Here is a 15,273-nt window from a genome sequence, read left to right as displayed (position 1 = left end):
TGATATTGCTGAAGTTTTGCACATATCTTGGATGTAGCCAATGGGCGTGAGTAGAATGCTGTCCATTGCCCTAGGTTCAAGGCCAGTCTGAATTGAGACATGCATCTCATATTTTACATGTTTCTTAGGCATGGTTTCTGACCATCCTCTTAGTGACAGCTCTGATGTGTCACTTTAAGAGTGTCACGCTTGTTGCTTGCAAAACTCTTGCATTATTTTTATTGGCTCACACAGCGGCCTATCCTCAGCATACTGGACGATTTAGCTAGTTGTCAATACCGATATCCTTCTGGCTCGCAAAAGGTAAGCTTGTCATTTCTGAATTACTATGCAGAATAAATCCCCTTATCTTGCAGTTTAGTCAGCATAGCCCCCACAGAGCTTTCTTACTTTTGTAATGTTAGAAGAGGCGGAAGCTCAGATTATCTATTTGAATGCAGAGCTCTGTAGAAAGCTAGAGACTTTGAGTGACATACACTTCAAGGAGGTAAGAAAACAGTGGCATTCAGTACACACTAAAACATTTCCTATTTGTTTTATATTCCACGTGTATTGACTATGTTAAGTTCCTTTCCCAGTTCCAAAGTTAAACGAGAACTGTTTACAGAATCTGCTCTGTTACAACTTTGCTGTTAAGAGGGGTGTGTCAGTACAGTTTGATTCAAGTTTTCCCTCTGCTCTTTTCCCTCAATGCCCTTCTTCCAAGCGATCAAAAAGTGGCTGATTTTCCCTAATACAGTTTGAACGTTACGTGAACACAGTTTGTACATTGCATGTTGGAAGTGATTTCATGAAAAGCAAAAATGTCTTGAAATTGGATGAAATTTAATGATCCAGTTGCTACCTGATGTCCAATGACCATGAGGCCTCAACAAAATTCTTATTATGAAGAGCAGTATCCCTGGGTACACAATCTCCAGTAGCTTCCCAAATGGCTGCATCATAAGTACTTTTTATGTATGAACATTCTGTATGACATGCTTTAGCTTGTTGTTTGTCTGTATTGAATGTCTTGACTCTGTGGTGTTTTATTTTCAGTCATTTTTTTTCATCTAACTCAAAGTGTCTGTCAAGTCATCAGATGTCATTTTAATAATTCGGGAGCATAAGAAAATTGGCTCCATAATATTATGCCTTGGGGAATACTGTCTCTGTGTTGTAATCAAATCTAACTCCATCGAATGTAGGCGTATTGCTTTTTGGTTAAAAAATGTTCATCCCTATAGGCAAAACAGAATCTATTGGCAAATGTATGAGTTTGAGCTTAGTAGGCTGGCATGCAAAATGGAGAAAAATGCCTTAATTATGAGCGACACAAAGTTGTATTTGGGGGGAAGGTGTGCTCTGGGTAAATTTTGGGAGGGTCCCGTATTTTCAGATTATCTATTTTTTCCTTGTTAAAGGCCTATTTTATAATTGTGAATAATTATTATTGATTATTATTACAAGATTTATTGCAAAATGACCTTTCATTTGCATGTTACTTTACAAAGTATTGGTGCGTTGTCTGCCAAGCTGTAGTTAGACATTGGAAACTGTCATTAGTCGACAGTAGCAGATCTTAAACATGAAAACAGTTGAGTTCAGGGGTGGGACTTTATTTGGTGTTTTCTCTTTTTTTCCCACATGTCATTAACAGATATGTTAAAATAGCAAGTACAACTGGTTGATCAAGCTAACTTCATCATTTATATTAGCTCAGAATTAATATGGGATCGAAAAATAAACTGTCAGTACATTGCACGTGGACCCTATTGATTTTCATTTCTGGTTACAAAAAATCTGATCTTGCCTTGTGTTAAAAAGTTGTTTTTTTCTTCCATGCTGATCAAAAAATGCTAAGCACTTGCATCACCTTCTTTTAACTTTAGAGCAAAGTTTTATCTTTGGGAATAACTGTAATAGTATTGGGGCCATGAGTCAGTAGGCATGTGAAAGTTTCACCAGTATTTATTAATACAAGAAAAAATGCCTCAGATTTGCTGTGAGCCATGCGTCAGACATCAGTTAAATTTACTTCCCTGTACCGTGCTTTCATCGGAAACGTAGTACTTTAGTTGGTTTTTACATTGATGCATAGGATGTGAAGGAGTGCGTATTTGTGTGTGTTTGCCTCTGCTGGGTGGGTGGGTGAGTGCACACCACAGCACTGTATGTCCACAATGACTTGCATGGAAGATTGGTATCCTAGCAACACAAAGGAAAAGCTTTTTCTTATGGGCACTTTAAAGAACAGAGAGGCAGCACAGAGACACCTCCCTGAATTAATGAATGCATGTTTACATGTAATCAACAGTGTTTTGATGTTAAAGGTTCACATAGGCCCATAGTGTTGTGGAGAAGTAATCACTCCACTGCTGAGATCAATCTTTGCCCTGTTGTAGCTGTAATTACCAGACCGCCCTGCCTCCCCTGGGCTTGATTTTGGATCCATAAATCAGAAAAAAAATCTATCTGTTTAGCTTGATTGCATTTGAAAATAACCATTAACCCTTGGGTTGAAAGGTGCACCAAAGCCTCAGTTCTGTTTTTGGGTCTGTTCAGTATGCTCCATAGGTCACAAAGTTGCACTTAGAATATGCATCTGTTCTTCAGTTTGTCTAGATGAACCTCAGACTTTTCAAAACCACTCAAATGAGTGCATTACAGCTTTTTTCTTTCCATTCATTCTCTTTGAAAGGCATCAAGATATATATATATATATATAACAATTTATAGCTGAGCCTTTCTCAAGGACTAAACACATGCAAAAGTTATGCACAAGTGAGCGTTCTCTGAATATTTGATTCACAAAATCCTTGACTTTAGATGATCACTAGCGACACTTAGTGATGTCCTTGTTCAGGCCCATGTTGAAGTTACCGCATCTTCTTTCCTGTTCATACGCTGTTGACAATGGGTATAGAGGGCTTGAGAAAAGGACATGCACACCTAGACGCAGTGACCTTGGTTAAGTGATATGGAAAAGCTACGGACATGCTGATTGCACAGATGTCTGTGTCAGGGAGGACCACTTAAACACCGAAGGTCTAACACATATCTGCGAAAGCATTATAAATGGGAACAGGTCGAACCAGGAACATTCTGGGCTAGCAAATTGGTGTCCGTGTGACATCTCTATACAATAAATTTTTGTTGGCCGCCCCTAAAGGATGCACACTATACTTAAAATGTGCAGTAAAAATCTGCATCCCATAACTGATGTAGCTCTTCTTTAGAGATCTTCAAAATAAATAACTGTCTTATGAATTACAGCACATACAACCAACACAGTGTAACTGTGTAGTTGCGTTTTAATGGCTTTCACTGTGTTTATGCAATACTTCCGTGTTGTTAACCAAGAAAATAAAAATGTGGCGGGTGCTTAACTGTGTGTGTGTGCACATAATTTACAATAAAAATAAAAAAGCACAAGATCTACATTTGTAAACGTACACTAAGAAATGTTGTCATTTTCTTGTGATTATTCCATGAAACTTAATTATGTGTTGATTACAATTTGATTTTAACAAGGGTATTCACATACTCATAAAGTCAAAGCCATAACCTTACAGCTTGACGTCAAGCACAGTCTTATTTGTTCTCCATATACTCCTAATTCTTACCAAAGCCCAGTAATTGTAGAGGAAAAAAAGTACCTGAAAACATATCATGAGAAATGTTGTTGCAACGAGGTCTAACCAGAAAACTGCAAGGTGGCACAATGTCTTGGAAATAAAGGATACTACTTCACTACATTGCACTAACAATTTTTTTCTTCTTTTCATAAAACTCATGCTCAGACTTTATTGCTGCTATTAACAAGATATATACCTGTTTGCACTCAATGCATATTAGGCGCTGGTTACAGGTTGGAAATGCTAGTAGAGTTGCCAGTTTACTGACCACTAGAAGTACCAGTACACCTGAAAGGGTCATGTATATCACATATCATAGGAAAATGTACACAAAAACACTTTGTGATCATGATGATCCTTAGTATGAGTTTTTCAAAAATGTTGATAAAAAATGTGATTTCATTGTTATAGGCTTGCCATGGGATTATCGTCTCCGGTGATTGTTCATAAGTACTAAATTATAAAAAAAAAGAAAAAGAATGAATGCATTTCCTTTAAATTGCTGTCCATTTGTTCTGGTAGAGGTGTATGAATAAACACAATCAAGGCACCATTAAGTAAGCTTTTCATACAGCTCTACACCACAGGTGGCCTTTTCATTTTGGTTCTCAGAGATGGAGAAAATGGTTGTATAATCCTGCATTTTTGTACACATCACACAGAAGAGTTTAAAAGTATCATTTCAGCAAAAAGGGGCTTATTTCAGCTACTTAAAATGCTAATCCTTACCATTTCACTACAATACAATGAATATGTGTCCCGAGGCAATTCTCTTTTCCTCGTTCTTTTGTTTTTACATGTTACGAAATATTAAAAATTGAAATCTTCCCTTTTATAGAGGCTGCATTCCCCTATTGGTATGGTATAATGTAAATGTCATTAAAACCCAAGGGGATTTATGGGGTGGTAAATGGAACAACTTTAAAGCAGAATGTATAGCTGTGCATAGGAAGGAAGAGGGGCCTGTTATGACACAGTTCAACGCTGGTCTACAAAGTCTAGAGAGCAGTAAGCCGTCCCCTGCAGTCCTTTTTTTAATCTGCAGTGCAAGTAATATCTTTCTTTTCGTGTTAAACCCCTAAATTTTAGAAATAAGAAGTCCTCAGTCACCAAGAGTTTTTTTTTTTTTTTTTTGGCTAGGACCAGCTGTCAGTCTCAGGGTAATGTTAAAGGTAATCACTATGATTAGTTTTCCCATCTTGTATTTTACAGTTACATCCAGGTACTCTCAGGATGTCATGCGAACAACCCATCTGGTCCTGCTGAAATCGAGGCTGCTCATTGTGTGCGAGAGCTAAAAATTGGAACATTTTTCAGACAATGGAGCACTTGAGTCAGCATTGAATTGACTCAGGAAGAATCGGATTGAATTGATTCAGGAAGATTATTTGATTATTTAAGTACTGCCAAATTTTGCATGATGTACCATGCTTAATAGCAAGTTTCCTTCTTCTGGCTCTTGAGTCTGTGTGTTCTTTATGTCGAAAGAAGATGAATTATTTAGCTCTTTTAGTCTCAAAATGGGAGGAGACCCCTAGCCCAACTCTACAAGTCCTCTGCTACTCAGAGGCTGTGTTGTTGAAGTAAAATTTGGATCATTATAATCAATTGTAATAATGATGCATTTTTTGAAAACGTAATGCTTTTTGCAAATTGTTACCCATAACCACCAGGAAAGCATGATGCTCGAACAGTTATAAAATAGTTCCAAAAGTTTTTCAGCACCACTTTTGTTTTGTAGACTTTAGCAGGGGTTTCAGCATAGTCTGGTAATGTGTAGTTGGTTTGGTTACAGGACTCAAGCTCCCTGTTTGTCAGTGGACAAGCGTCAGTTCACCTTTGCTTTTTGTTGGAGGCCCAGTCACATGAGGCTATAGCAGTACCCTGATGTTTATAAGCCACAATGTTGTGCGGCTTTTGGACTGTAACGCTGGATGCTGATCTCCTGAGAGGATGGAGGGACATTTTTGTTTGCTTGGTGTTCAGTGGCTCTAAGTAGCCTACTACCCCAGCGTGACCAAATTGAGAGTGTCTGGCTGATCACCTGATTGGAAAGGCTGAGGAGAACTGGTTGTTGCTGCACTTTGAGTGCTTTAATTTATGGATTTGTCCCAGTAGTGAGGGGAATATTATTTTACTGATTGCACGGAGCCTTGCACCAGCCAAGGTGATTAAATTCTCGGCAGGCCAGGATGGCAGGGTCTGTAAATAACACCTGGATTGCATTCTGGGTTATTGGCTTTCCCTTTGTTCTGTTTTGGACAAACTTGGTTTATTTATTTTTTGTATGGATTTCAGATGTCATTGATCTTGCATTTATCAAAGGATTGTTGACTTTTTTTTTGGATGGTGAGGGATTTTAAATGCAATTTTTAGATGGGCAGAACAGAGAATAAACTATTTAGGCAAATATCAGCCTTTAAGCGTGCTATTGACTAAAGCCTCTGCAGCAGAGTGTGTGTACTGGATCCAGTGTCAAAGCCGTAGATCTCTGTAACACAGTTAATATTGCAGGCATCTGTAAAGCTTTCAGTTGTTCATCTACAGATGGTGTTTTGCTGCCAAATTAGGTTTGGCTGGGCATGGCGATGATCAGGGGAAAAGGTAACTAAGTTAGAAATGTGACCGTGTGAGAATATTAACTTTATGTGTTAAACAAGAATGAACTAGAAGAATAGTGATAACGGTAGCAATAATGTCACTATAACTTGCATAATTTACAGAATATTTACACAAATAAACCAATAATATAAATACCTGAACAAAACATGTATACCACAAATGTGTTTTCTAACTTAGACTAACTTTCTAACTTAGACACTATGAAGGGAGATGTTAACTTATTCAGGACATGCATTTCTTAGATGACAATGTGTTGCATTATGAGATACTGCAAACTGAAATTTGTCAGTGTTTGTTAAGCTTTATCTGCATCTGGAAAGCAGTGAGCTGTTTCTCAGTTTTCTCTGTTCTGTCTTCCCGTCCAAATGCATTTCAGAATAATGAAAACACATCATGGATGTATATAGATACCCTTGATCCTTAACATGAACTCTAGGCCGTGCTCTTAAAACCACCTTTGCCATTAACTTGTCTGTGTCCAAATTCAGAAACTCATTGAAAGTCTTATTCTAGTCCAGTATGAGGACGAGCAGCCTGGAAATTGCCACTCTGCAGTTAAATGTCAAGCTGAGATGGCTATTCAGCGCACAAGCTCTTGACTCCTAGCTGTAATGCAATGCATATCATCCAATTTACTGTACAGCCTGAATGACAGCAGGCATTTAAAAATGGTTTGAAACTTAAGGGAGTAACGTGCTGTATTCCAGGGAGAGAAATCAAATGCTGGCTGCTTGTGTTTAAATAGTTACAGTGCAGCGGCCTATATTGATGGTTTGGATACACAAACCGAAGGCTGTCTCATTTTGGAGGCCATCTGTAGTCCTTATTTGTAAACTGCAGGCTGAAGGGTTTTTGGGAAAGCGCATGGGTGTGTGTGACTTCCCTCTGTTAGGCAGCATAGCCAACACTGTTTACTTTGAACCTTAAAATGACACTCCAGTCTTGAAACAGTAGCTCTCAATTTCTTCATTTCCACATCAAAATAAAAATTGAATTGGGTTTAATCAAAGAAGTGACGTCTGTAATTCTGTTATTCTTAAGTCATAATTTCATGGCTAACCTTGAAGAACACGGCATGAGGTACAACAAAGCACTTTGGGATTGATGATGTCAAATTGTGTAAAAAAAAAAAAAAAGTTTGTCTGCATAGCTGTCTGTCCAATAGAAATGCAGTGATTAGCCAAAGGAAGCATTCCCTTTTGGTTTTTGAGTATTATGTTGCTGCAATAAAACATTCTGGATAAAAATTGGATATGTATTTTGAGAGGGCAAATCAACATCTCCCAGTCAAATGTTTGGAGTTTCACTTGCAGCACTAAAGCCTACACTTGTTTAATTTGAAAGAGGCAGAAGTGTTTGTCCAGCACCATTCTTGAGTTTACTGTTTTGAGTCTGGCTTTAATCCGAAGCCTGAACTCATTAGAACCATGTGTTTTACTGCCTGGGGCAAGCATGCAATACTTTGCATGCAGACGCAAGCAAGAGGTTTCGCACATTCTGCCCAAGTACCACCCATTATTTTTATTTTGTTTTGCCTTTGTCTGCTCATGACTGGCAGTGGCATTTTCCATTATAAAAGGCATGTGTTGACCCTCAAGGGCATGGGTGAAATGAGAAAAGATGACATTAGTGCCACCTCACCAATCAAATGTGTCTCATTTGTAGTCCTTGCCTGTCTGTTTTGGTAGCTCTACCCTCTATCCCCCCTCTGCAAAGCAGAAATGCGTTTGGTCTTCAAAGTGTTTTAAACTGATTCTAGAGTGCAAGGCTGAATCCACAGTTTGTTTAAAGCAAAGGACTTGCTTTTTGTTTTTGCAGCCTTTGCTGATGTCTGTATGTTTAGTCTGAATGTTTATCATCTCTTATTTATGTAATGGCTCCATTTAATTTTCTCTTTGTGCCGATTTGTTTTTTACCACCCAGATTCAATTGGATAAAGCCAATGCGGTCATTAAGTTCATCTGAAGCACTGCAATTTTGTCACAGACGTTGCCCTGAGACTGAGAGTGAGGTTTGTCTGAGGGATACACCTTGACAATTGGAAGGTGAGCTCCAGTGTCTCCCTCTGTCACCTGCTTGCATGGTTTGGTGGGGAAAAAAAAAAAAAAGAACCGTGGAATTTCAACACTGAGCTGTTGACCATTGTACTGGCAAAAGGAGAGATGAAGAATTGAGCTTCCCTTCACAGTTCAGAGGGAAAATACCAGGAAAGAGCCTCTTTTGACATCCTTGTAAAATTGCTTTACAGATCCACCCATCTGTCTTTGTCTCCCCTCACCGCCTCATTGCGGTGGCAGTGCCCGTGAACTTCAGGTACTGGGCTGATAGTGGTAGTCTGCTCTAATCTTCTAATCATCTGATAATGTCAGAATGTCCTTCTGCCGTTGTGCACTTGATTACCATATGTTATTGCCGATTGACATGACAAATTGGAGAGGAAATTTTTCCTTCCATGTTGCCATCATCCTTGATTACCCTACTGCTACTGCCACTTCCTAACACACTTACTCCTACACATTGCGCCTTGCCATTATTTCTTGTGTTCATTTTCTGTTGCTGTTCGCCGCTCTTATTGCCCAGACTAAATTACGCCCCTCAAAAGCTCATATATATCATGCATTGAGAGCAATGTAAGTCTCTTAACAACCTGACTATTTTATCTGCTGTGCTGAAATTTACATAATGCCAAATGATACAAAAGAAATAATGGCTTGCACCCTATTTTCTTGACATTTCTCATATAGCAACAGGAACAGTGCATAGAATAGAAATAGTGCTAAAATTCAGATGCTTCTACTGTAGCTAATGATTTCATTTCTCATAGTATTTGCTTTTGGTTTTCATAATTGAGTTATATATTACCATTCTATTTCTGTGATTTTTTTTTTTTTTTCTTATTCTCTGTAATGTGGATCTGCGTGCATTTCTGCACTAGTGACTGCAGCAGGTTCAGGGAACACAGATAATCTGATCTCACGCTGTCATGGACATAAGAATTGTGCTACATCTCTCTGAGCGAAACCATTTTTTCTGCGCGAGTGGATTGTCGGCTGTCGAGGCATCAACTTTAGCATTCTCTTGGCTCTGACCTTTACCACTGTGCAAACCTACTGAACTGTAAGGCTAAAACTTCTGTAATTAAACTCACACACATTATCTGACTTTGTACAGTACACTGTCTGTCTTGGAGGTTAGATTTGGTCTTTATTAGGCATGAAACAATACATTCAGCTCTTCTTTTCCAAGTGGAGGTCATGATACAGAATTATCCCAAAGTGATATTCCCAGACAAGTAATGGAATGTTTGAACAAGTTGTTTTCTTTTCTAACATGTGTTCCTAATTGTTTCAGTATTCATGATGTACCACAGGTTTGAGTGCCATATCACTTATATAAAACTGACAATTGTCTGAACTTAAGGTTAGCTACTTAATCTAGCTAGCTAAAGTAAGAGAGACTGAATTATCAAATGTTATTGATGACACAAAACCACAAATGAAAGTAGTACCTAGCATGTTACGATACTTTTCATAGTAACATTCCTAACATTGTCTATATGGTTTAGCTGGATTCATGAATGAGCTAGCTTTTGAGACATCTTTGTTTATTTCATATTAACATTACAAAGTAGAAATTCATTGGCTGTCTGACTGCGCACTTACTTCGAACAAGAGATGGTAAACATTTCCGTTGTAACTTAGTTCTTAGTGATGTGGAATGGGTAAATAACAATATTCATGCCAGCGTGCAATGATACTTAAAAGACGTGGAATCACTCCATTTCCCTGTGGTACTTTGGTGAATATTGTCACAGTCAGAACATAAACTGACCAATTGGAACAGTGCATCTTTGTAGGTATTTTTTGTCATAGGCCTGCTAAAGAGTAATGGACAGACTGAGTAAAGCAAGAAGTAGTCTACTGGCATACTTTTTGTTTTAGGGAAAAAAATATGTTACATTCTTGCCAGTTGTAACACGTTAATTTGATTTTGTGGCATGTTCTCAGGGGCCATGAAACTTTGTGTCAGTTTCCAATTTCGCAAAATTTGATAGGATATTTCATTTTATGCTTAATCTGTATATATTTGTATTTAAAGATGGAAGTGAAAACAGACATGACGATTTAGACATATGCTATGTATTTGCTCTCTGTTGTCAGAAATTAAATGCACAGGGGCTAACTTTGGTCTGTCTGCAGCCTCGTGTACCGTGCAAGCATATATTGCATGGCATTGGAGAAATGCTGTGCTTCAGGTAAAGTAATCTTTCTGTCTTCTGGCAGTAGGCTTGTATTAAAAGAGGCTACCTTTCACTGGATTTTGAACTCTGGCTATCAAATGGCAGTCATTATTGTAAGAGAAACAGACTAGTCTGAAATTGTATTGAACTGTCTGGAAATTGTGACAGGAGTGCATTTAACAGAGCGTTTTTGTCTGTAGAGGCTGAGCATATAGAGCTAGGTCAAGAATAGGTTATGCGATGCGAGGGAGCGTGTTTATTTCTAAATCATATGTCATTGTCTCCTCATGCCTTGAACATCCATAATTCTGTGAAAGGGCTGTATTCACAGAAGTTCTGTCCATATTAAAGTAATCAGATATATTTGGGATGTTTTGTAAATTGGTTTCCTTGTTTTTCCCACCACTCAAACCAGGTAACATTGATGCAGTCTCTCTGCTTCTATGTCCTGGATACAGACTCAAACACTTTTGATGACCAGGGCGTCAGATGAAAGCAAGCTGCAGCATGTTTTTTTTTCTTCTTTCCCTTGTTTGTCTCCCTGACTCTCTCGTATGGCACAGGGCTATGAGACCTATACTAGGGGGCTGAATTTCCCCAGGCAGGCCGCCGCAGGGTTTTTCCAGTCTAAACTGAACTCTGAAAGGTGTGAAGCGAATTAATTTCATACCTTGGTAACTCTGAAATCTGTCAGCATAAGGAATGCCACCCCTCTGTGTTTTTTTTTTTTTTTTTTTGAGGAGGTTTATCAAGCGGATAGACACAACTGTGACAGCATCCCGGGGCACAGAACCCAGTGACGATCATAGGCAGTTACACAGGGGTCTTTCCAAGCGCAGTGGCACAGCACTGTCATACATTGTGCACATTTAAATGATACAGTACAAGACAATTAAAGCTGTGATTGTGTCTGTTAACAAAGAATGAGTGTCCCATTTCTTTGGTTCTCAGACACATCAGCTGAGCCCTGATTCACACGAGCAGCGTTCGCTCATCTGTTAGAACGTTCTCCTGTGATGTGCAGTGGGGCAGGGAGCACCCTGCGGCTGCATGCCGTGGACTCTGAGACTGGAAGGAGCGGGACGGGTGATCATGGGAGAGTTTGTCACCCTTGTCTTGAGAGATTCAATAAATATTCCATTCCAGACCACATTGCAAGGCACACACCAAGTGAAATGCATCGTATATATATATATTTTTTTAAGGAATGACTAGGTTTAGTAGTAGTTAGATAAATCCAGCTACTCTGTTATTTAGTTTTTGATTTAACAAAGATAGCGCTGTTAACATTTTCAGTAGAAGCTAAACGAAACGCCAACGTTAATGACATGTTCCCCGAAACCCATTTAGATTACATTGGTTTCAGAAGGAATTGTGGTTGCAGAGATTCACACTTTCAGAGCAGCCTGAGATAGGCCTTACTTTAAATGCATGCTCTGCAGAAGAATTGACAAGTCTGTGCAAGATAGTTATAAGATAGCTGGCAAATCCATGTTGTTTGCAAATGCAACCTTAATTTGAAAATGTATTAACAGTGACATCTATATAATAACTAGTAACCCAGTTCATATCAGTTCATATAGCTAGAATTTCAGGAAAACAGTCTCAGCCATATACGTCAGTGACATGTATTGGCTGATTTTGTTAATTCAGGTCAACGCAAATGTATTGGTTGTAGTCACTTGCTATGAATATTATACACACATAGCCAAATAACCTAACTAGTTAGCTAATGAGGCTGAAGATTTGGAGTGTTAAAGTCCAAATTATAGCCGCTCTGTAAGTAAAAATTCCTGAGAATGACAACAAAATTTATTACAAAAGTTTAAATAAAACTTTAATTAACCTGTTCCTTGTGGAACACTAGAGACTGATTTAGTTTTTTTCCTTCATGTTTTTAGTGCTTTTCATTCGAAGTTGATTTATTGTTTCCAGTTTTTGGTTCTCGTCCTAGAGCTAGTTATGTTGCCTGATCCGGGTCACATTAAGTACATGCGTCCAGCATTCACTCACTCATTGGTGCTACAGTTTTCCAATATGGCCATCAGTGCACCCATAGTCTGCTCAGTCTGTAGTTGCCTTGTTTGAAGTCTTCAAGAAAGCTGTCATAAACAAGCCTGCGCTTTGAAGCTGTATTTGGGCAGTAAACTGTCAGCACTTCTTTCGTACCAACACTGCTCTTCAAATGGCACTGCTGGAACAAAGTGTTGTATTCTCATTAAACTAAAAAGTATTGCTTTTGACTGAGCTAGGTGAAAGCATCTTAGGAATAGGCTAATAGGTCGGCTGTAATGGTACATTGAAAGAACCACTTTTTCACAGTAGATGTTGAGGGTGTATTAGATAATGATTTTTGGAAATGCAAATATCAGAATAGTTGGCTGCTTCTCTGTTTAGGGACAGTGTGTTGGAAGGTGCTGAATATGCGCATGCATTTCAAGCCCCATGCCGCCTGAGAAAAGCAAAAAAAAAAAAAAAAACAGCCGGTTTATGATTATTGATACATTTCAGTGGTAGACATTGGTATAGGCAGCTGAATTAATGTTATGCTGCAGACGGACTTGCCACTCAGGCTCACTGCTTCAGGGAGAGACAGAGGGACAGCAGAAGATGCCCTCAAATCTCAAATGTCACACCTCCTGGGGTGGCTCCTCTGGAGGGGGCAAAAAGCACTCATTGATACGAATGCACAAAATACTGAACAGCAGGACAGGATGTAGCACTGCAAATACCACCGGCTTGTCAAGAAATTGACTTGAATGAAATACAAGCTAGATACTTAAAGTGGATCAAGAGTAGTAAGTAACCATTACCCATTTGTGCTTAAAGCTACATCACTACAAAGACTACTCTGCCAGTTGCCATGTGTAGCATCGCTAACATGATTGCTTGAGTTCTTGAGCTTGGTCTTAGTCTCAAGATGGCACCAAGTTCAGGCCTCCCACCACAGTCTAATGGGTTCATACTGTCTCTGACATCGCTTCCATGTTTTTATGTGACAAATACTGTGTGCTGGAAGTTGTCCCGGTGGAAACTCTACTGAGTGGCATTGCTGAACATTATCAGGCATGGCAACTGCATTGGTCACTTCATGTGGTTCATAGAAAACTTTGGGTTTTGGGTTTTCTGCATTGCATCTGAAGTGTTTTGTACCTTGAGAAAAGAAGAGAGGCACAGCTCCTCTGCACTGGTAGGGTTGTTTGTAGTGCATAATGCCATGATTGACACTTAAAGAGAGACCATTCTGCTTTTCAAGTGCATTGAGTATGAGGATCGCAAGTGGGTGTGTGCGGAAGCACTTCTCTCTTGCTCCCCCTAATCTACAAAAACAAGACTGGTCTTGTCACACCAAATGCATGATGTGAAAATTGATGAAATTAACAGATTATTCATGGTTTCAGGCACAGAAAGCCACAGGCACCGCATGGCAAAGAGTAAGAGCTAGAGGAAGCTCAGGTCAGGAGACAGGAATACAGGAGCCAAGTGGATCACTGATGGTTCACAGTAATTACACACTTTACAAAGGTACATTTGCACAAAATAACACCATTAATGCACTTTGATTGGCTCTTCAACAGTGGCGTGAGATGAGTGTTCAATCCCCGAGTAATTTGAAGGTTGTCAGCGGATGTTGTTTGTGAAATGTTTAATTAGGTATGTCATGTCCTCTTTTTCAATTCCACCGAAGTGCACATCCGCAAATTGCAGCATGCCTCCAAGCAATGACACGGTGAATGCTGCAGCACTGACACTGCAGTTCTGCGTGACACAAAGCCGCTGGAGTCCCCTTGCTTCAAATGAAGAGATTTCTCTGCACTTGCTGCTTAAAAGCCGACATTGGATCAAAATGGCAGCAGCACATTATATTCACAGTGTTCCTCACAGCGCTGCAGATGTAAAAGTTAATTCAGTCAGTCTCTAGTATAATGTTTGCCTTGTGACTTTGAGGATTTGTAGCTAACAGATCTTCAATTCAACTTCATTAGCTATCATTGAAGTCAGACTGACTGATCAGTTTGATAGGAAAATGTTTATTTCTCTGTGGTGCTGTTCGTTGAAAGTTTCATGTGCAATATGTAAAATGTATGTGTGCATTAGTAAAAATGAATTTATGTTGACAGTTCTGTAGTGGCTGTGCATGGTTGGGGTTCAGGCTACATTGTCGTTGCCATCAAAAGGAACATGCATAGAGTGGGGGAAAAAGTCTCACTCATGTGAGTCTTCACTCATTAATTCTGAACATATTTTCATTTTGTCCTGAAGTAGTAAGAGATGGCTCCAAGACAAAAGTAATGGCTGCCTTCCAAAACTTGTACCATTGAATTGCTGCAAAAGTGTGGAACTGCAAATGTGCCAAAGGCATCAATAGGAGGAGGAAAGAGACTTGGTTCTGGAGTTTATCTGGCACTCCTAAACCAAGCACATATCTATATTTTATCTAATTTTAAGAATATCATATTAAAGATTTTGCTCATATTTCTCATTAAACAGCACTTGTACTGTCAAGTTCACTTAATCCATCAAGAAAGACTAGATGAAACACTATGATTGCATGAACTTGAGATCCTCCACATGCAGATGGAGCTGCGTTCTAAAACATGCATTTGGGGATCTTCAGAAAGCAGGCCATCATCCATTTTAATTAGAGACGTTTTCCTTGAATCATGGACTGTTTGGTACAGATTGAACACTGACAGTGATGCTCTACAAGCCTTGTCTTATTTCTGCTTGTCTGTTAGTCTTCAACCTGGGTTTGAACTCTGGAAGTGAGTTCCTCTGGTCCCAGCTTACCTC

The 15,273-nt window shown here is 39.1% G+C and overlaps 1 protein-coding gene across 4 annotated transcripts in view; it reads left to right on the top strand.

Annotated features, from left to right (window-relative positions):
• Positions 1–15,273, top strand: part of LOC118775440 (ecto-NOX disulfide-thiol exchanger 2-like) — a 170,702-nt gene that overhangs the window by 5,378 nt on the left and 150,051 nt on the right. The window contains exon 2 of one of the 4 annotated variants that reach the window (XM_036525358.1): positions 8,163–8,284. The exons of the other annotated variants lie outside the window; for them this stretch is intronic. The gene's annotated coding sequence lies outside the window, so the exon portion shown is untranslated. The remainder of the gene's footprint in view (positions 1–8,162; positions 8,285–15,273) is intronic. 4 annotated transcript variants of the gene reach the window in all.

This window comes from Megalops cyprinoides, chromosome 3 (genome assembly GCF_013368585.1).
Source record: "Megalops cyprinoides isolate fMegCyp1 chromosome 3, fMegCyp1.pri, whole genome shotgun sequence".
Taxonomy (NCBI): domain Eukaryota; kingdom Metazoa; phylum Chordata; class Actinopteri; order Elopiformes; family Megalopidae; genus Megalops; species Megalops cyprinoides.
The sequence above is the reverse complement of the archived record's forward strand: the minus strand, read 5'-3'. Positions and strand labels throughout refer to the sequence as shown.